Genomic DNA, 6,730 nt, shown 5'->3' on the forward strand with positions numbered 1-6,730 from the left:
CAATGCCACCGGAGCGTCGCACCGGGCCCTCATACATGCGGGGTGGTGTGGTGGCATGTCCGAAGAGGCGGGACGCGTCTCCGGGGCGTGGCCCCCCCTCACAGACGGCGATGACACGGTAGTAGACGTTCTGCGGTAGCGATGCGGCGTCAGTATTACTAAATACTCGGAGCGCGATAAAGTCATGAGTTTTTTTGCACGACACGGGCACATGTGTTATAGGAACGATGGTATTTTTTCATAATTTTTGGTGATGGAGAAGTATCCGAAAAATTCCCTCTACGCGGATTGCCCTTTGCGCGTCTACGGCTGTGGCCGGCGGCCTCCATGTTGGAAATATGCCCTAGAGGCAATAATAAATTGATTATTATTATATTTCCTTGTTCGTGATAATCGTTTATTATCCATGCTAGAATTGTATTGATAGGAAACTCAGATACATGTGTGGATACATAGACAACACCATGTCCCTAGTAAGCCTCTAGTTGACTAGCTCGTTGATCAATAGATGGTCACGGTTTCCTGACCATGGACATTGGATGTCGTTGATAACGGGATCACATCATTAGGAGAATGATGTGATGGACAAGACCCAATCCTAAGCCTAGCACAAGATCATGTAGTTCGTATGCTAAAGCTTTTCTAATGTCAAGTATCATTTCCTTAGACCATGAGATTGTGCAACTCCCGGATACCGTTGGAGTGCTTTGGGTGTGCCAAACGTCACAACGTAACTGGGTGGCTATAAAGGTACACTACGGGTATCTCCGAAAGTGTCTGTTGGGTTGGCACGAATCGAGACTGGGATTTGTCACTCCGTGTAAACGGAGAGGTATCTCTGGGCCCACTCGGTAGGACATCATCATAATGTGCACAATGTGATCAAGGAGTTGATCACGGGATCATGTGTTACGAAATGAGTAAAGAGACTTGCCCGTAACGAGATTGAACAAGGTATCGGGATACCGACAATCGAATCTCGGGAAAGTATTGTACCGCTAGACAAAGGGAATTGTATACGGGATTGATTAAGTCCTTGACATCGTGGTTCATCCGATGAGATCATCGTGGAACATGTGGGAGCCAACATGGGTATCCAGATCCCGCTGTTGGTTATTGACCGGAGAGTCATCTCGGCCATGTCTACATGTCTCCCGAACCCGTAGGGTCTACACACTTAAGGTTCGGTGACGCTAGGGTTATAGAGATATTAGTATGCGGTAACCCGAAAGTTGTTCGGAGTCCCGGATGAGATACCGGACGCCACAAGGAGTTCTGGAATGGTCCGGAGGTAAAGAATTATATATAGGAAGTGCTATTTCGGCCATCGGGACAAGTTTCGGGGTCACCGGTATTGTACCGGGACCACCGGAAGGGTCCCTGGGGTCCATCGGGTGGGGCCACCTGCCCCGGGGGGCCACATGGGCTGTAGGGGGTGCGCCTTCGCCTATATGGGACAAGGGCATCAGCCTCAAGAGGCCCATGCGCCAAGACAAGAGGGAAAGGAAGAGTCCTAAAGGGGGAAGGCACCTCCGAGGTGCCTTGGGGAGGAGGGACTCCTCCCCTGGCCGCACCCTTCCTTGGAGGAAGGGCCAAGGCTGTGCCCCCCCTCTCCCTTGGCCCTATATATAGTGGGGGGAAGGGAGGGCAACCATACCTAAGCCCTAGCGCCTCCCTCTCCCTCCCATGACACATCTCCCTCCTCCCGCAGCGCTTGGCAAAGCCCTGTTGGAATCCCGCTACTTCCACCACCACGCCGTCGTGCTGCTGGATCTCCATCAACCTCTCCTTCCCCCTTGTTGGATCAAGAAGGAGGAGACGTCGCTGCTCCGTACGTGTGTTGAACGCGGAGGTGCCGTCCGTTCGGCGCTAGGATCATCGGTGATTTGGATCACGACGAGTACGACTCCATCAACCCCGTTCTCTTGAACGCTTCCGCGCGCGATCTACAAGGGTATGTAGATCCACTCCTCCCTCGTTGCTAGATGACTCCATAGATAGATCTTGGTGACACGTAGGAAAATTTTGAATTTATGCTATGTTCCCCAACAGTGGCATCATGAGCTAGGTCTATGCGTAGTTTCTATGCACGAGTAGAACACAAAGTAGTTGTGGGCGTTGATTTTGTTCAATATGCTTACCGTTACTAGTCCAATATTGATTCGGTGGCATTGTGGGATGAAGCGGCTCGGACCGACCTTACACGTACTCTTACGTGAGACTGGTTCCACCGACTGACATGCACTAGTTGCATAAGGTGGCTAGCGGGTGTCTGTCTCTCCCACTTTAGTCGGATCGGATTTGATGAAAAGGGTCCTTATGAAGGGTAAATGGCAATTGGCATATCACATTGTGGTTCTTGCGTAGGTAAGAAACGTTCTTGCTAGAAACCCATAGCAGCCACGTAAAACATGCAAACAACAATTAGAGGACGTCTAACTTGTTTTTGCAGGGTATGCTATGTGATGTGATATGGCCAAAAGGATGTGATGAATGATATATGTGATGTATGAGATTGATCATGTTCTTGTAATAGGAATCACGACTTGCATGTCGATGAGTATGACAACCGGCAGGAGCCATAGGAGTTGTCTTAATTTATTTATGACCTGCGTGTCAACATAAACGTCATGTAATTACTTTACTTTATTGCTAACCGTTAGCCATAGTAGTAGAAGTAATAGTTGGCGAGACAACTTCATGAAGACACGATGATGGAGATCATGATGATGGAGATCATGGTGTCATGCCGGTGACGATGATGATCATGGAGCCACGAAGATGGAGATCAAGAGGAGCAAAGTGATGATGGCCATATCATGTCACTATTTGATTGCATGTGATGTTTATCATGTTTATGCATCTTGTTTACTTAGAACGACGGTAGTAAATAAGATGATCCCTCATAATAATTTCAAGAAAGTGTTCCCCCTAATTGTGCACCATTGCGACAGTTCGTTGTTTCGAAGCACCACATGATGATCGGGTGTGATAGATTCTAACATTCACATACAACGGGTGTAAGACAGATTTACACACGCAAAACACTTAGGTTGACTTGACGAGCCTAGCATGTACAGACATGGCCTCGAAACACAAGAGACCGAAAGGTCGAGCATGAGTCGTATGGTAGATATGATCAACATAAAGATGTTCACCGATGTTGACTAGTCCGTCTCACGTGATGATCGGACACGGCCTAGTTGACTCGGATCATGTAATCACTTAGATGACTAGAGGGATGTCTATCTGAGTGGGAGTTCATAAGATGAACTTAATTATCCTGAACATAGTCAAAAGGTCTTCGCAAATTATGTCGTAGCTCGCGCTTCAGTTCTACTGTTTAGTTATGTTCCTGGAGAAAATTTAGTTGAAAGATGATAGTAGCAATTATGCGGACTAGGTCCGTAAACTGAGGATTGTCCTCATTGCTTCATAGAAGGCTTATGTCCTTAATGCACCGCTCAGTGTGCTGAACCTCGAACGTTGTCTATGGATGTTGCGAACATCTGACATACACATTTTGATAACTACGTGATAGTTCAGTTAAACGGCTTAGAGTTGAGGCACCGAAGACGGTTTTGAAACGTCGCGAAACATATGAGATGTTTCGAGGGCTGAAATTGGGATTTCAGGCTCGTGCCCACGTCAAGAGGTATGAGACCTCCGACGATTTTCTTAGCCTGCAAACTAAGGGATAAAAGCTCAATTGTTGAGCTTGTGCTCAGATTGTCTGAGTACAACAATCATTTGAATCGAGTGGGAGTTGATCTTCCAGATAAGAAAGTGATGTTTCTCCGAAGTCATTACCACCAAGCTGCTAGAGCTTCGTGATGAACTATAATATATCAGGGACATATATGATGATCCTTGAGATATTCGCGATGTTTGACACCACAAAAGTAGAAATCAAGAAGGAGCATCAATTGTTGATGGTTGGTGAAACCACTAGTTTCAAGAAGGGCAAGGGCACGGAGGGATACTTCATGAAACGGCAATTCAGCTGCTGCTCTAGTGAAGAAACCCAAGGTTGAACCCAAGCCCGAGACTAAGTGCTTCTGTAATAAGAGGAACAGCCACTGGAGCAGAATTACCCTAGATACTTGGTAGATGAGAAGGCTGGCAAAGTCAATAGAAGTATATTGGATATACATTGTGTTAATGTGTACTTTACTAGTACTCCTAGTAGCACCATGGTATTAGATACCGGTTCGGTTGCTAAATGTTAGTAACTCGAAATAAAAGCTACGGAATAAACGGAGACTAGCTAAAGGTGAGCTGACGATATGTGTTGGAAGTGTTTCCAAGGTTGATATGATCAAGCATCGCACGCTCCCTCTACCATCGAGATTGGTATTAAAACCTAAATAATTGTTATTTGGTGTTTGCGTTGAGCATAGACATGATTGGATTATGTCTATCGCGATACGGTTATTCATTTAAGGAGAATAATGGTTACTCTGTTTATTTGAATAATACCTTCAATGGTCTTGCACCTAAAATGAATGGTTCATTGAATCTCGATCATAATGATACACATGTTCATGCCAAAAGATATAAGATAGTAATGATAGTACCACCTACTTGTGGCACTGCCACTTAAGTCATATCGGTATAAAACGCATGAAGAAGCTCCATGTTGATGGATCTTTGGACTCACTCATTTTTGAAAGGATTGAGACATGCAAACCATGTTTGTTGGTAGATGTGCATGAAGAAACTCTATACAGATGGATCGTTTGGACTCACTTGATTTTGAATCACTTGAGACATGCAAATCATACCACATGGGCAAGATGACTCAAAGCCTCGTTTTCAGTAAAATGGAACTAGAAAAGCAACTTGTTGGAAGTAATACATTTTGATGTGTGCAGTCCAATGAGTGCTGAGGCGTGTAGTGGATATCGTTATGTTCTTACTTCACAGATGATTTGAGTAGATGTTGAGTATATTTACTTGATGAATCACGAGTCTGAATTATTGAAAGGTTCAAGTAATTTCAGGGTGAAGTTGAAAGATCGTCGTGACAAGAGGATAAAAGATCTATGATATGATCATAGAGATGAATATCTGAATTACGAGTTTGGCACAGAATTAAGACATTGTGGAAATTGTTTCACAACTAATACAGCCTGGAACACCATAGTGTGATGGTGTGTCCGAACATCATAACTGCACCCTATTGGATATGATGCATACCATGATGTCTCTTATCGAATTACCACGATAGTTTATGGGTTAGGCATTAGAGACAACCACATTCACTTTAATAGGGCACCACGTAATTCCGATGAGATGACACCGTATGAACTATGGTTTAGAGAAACCTAAGCTGCCATTTCTTAAAAGTTTGGGGCTGCGACGCTTATGTGAAAAAGTTTCAGGCTGATAAGCTCGAACCCAAAGAGGATAAATGCATCTTCATAGGACACCCAAAACAGTTGGGTATACCTCCTGTCTCAGATCCGAAAGCAATAAGGGATTGTTCTTGAATCAGGTCCTTTCTCGAGGAAAAGTTTCTCTCGAAATAATTGAGTGGGAGGATGGTGGAGACTTGATGAGGTTATTGAACCGTCTCTTCAACTAGTGTGTGGCAGGGCACAGGAGTTGTTCATGTGGTACCTACACCAATTGAAGTGGAAGCTTATGATAGTGATCATGAAACTTCAGATCAAGTCACTACCAAACCTCGTGGGATGACAAGGATGCGTACTACTTCAGAGTGGTACGTGATCCTGTCTTGGAAGTCATGTTGCTAGACAACAATGAACCTACGAGCTATGGAGAAGCGATGGTGGGACCGGATTCTGATAAATGGCTCAAGGCCATAAAATCCGAGAGAGGATCCATGTATGAAAACAAAGTGTAGACTTTGGCAGAACAACTCGATGGTCGTAAGGCTGTTGAGTGCAGATGGATTTTAAAAGGAAGACGGACAGTGATGGTAAATGTCACCATTAAAGAAAGCTCGACTTGTCGTTAAGATGTTTTCCGACAAGTTCAAGGAGTTGACTACGATGAGACTTTCTCACTCGTAGCGATGCTAAGAGTCTGTTGGAATTATATTAGCAATTACTGCATTATTTATGAAATCTTGCAGATAGGATGTCAAAACATTGTTTCCTCGATGATTTTCTTGAGGAAAGGTTGTATGTGATACAACCGGAAGGTTTTGTCAATCCTGAAAGATGCTAATAAGTATGCAAAGCTCCAGCAATCCTTCTAATGACTGGAGTAAGCATCTCGGAGTTGGAATGTATGCTTTGATGAGATGATCAAAGATTTTGGGTGTATACAAAGTTTATGAGAAACTTGTATTTCCAAAAGGGTGAGTGGGAGCACTATACAATTTCTGATGAGTATATGTTGTTGACATATTGTTGATCAGAAATGATGTAGAATTTCTGGAAAGCATGCAGAGTTATTTGAAAAGTGTTTTTCAATGGAAAGCCTGGATTAAGCTACTTGAACATTGAGCATCAAGATCTATAAGGATAGATCAAAACGCTTAATGGTACTTTCAAATGAGCACATACCTTGACATGATCTTGAAGGTGTTCAAGATGGATCAGTCAAAGAAGGAGTTCTTGCCTGAGTTGTAAGGTATGAAGTTAAGACTTAAAGCTCGACCACGGCAGAAGAAAGAGGAAGGACGAAGGTCGTCCCCTATGCTTTTATCATAGGCTCTCTACAGTATGCTATGCTGTGTACCGCACCTGAAGTGTGCATT

The sequence above is a fragment of the Triticum aestivum genome, chromosome 2A (assembly GCF_018294505.1).
Source record: "Triticum aestivum cultivar Chinese Spring chromosome 2A, IWGSC CS RefSeq v2.1, whole genome shotgun sequence".
NCBI classification, from domain to species: domain Eukaryota; kingdom Viridiplantae; phylum Streptophyta; class Magnoliopsida; order Poales; family Poaceae; genus Triticum; species Triticum aestivum.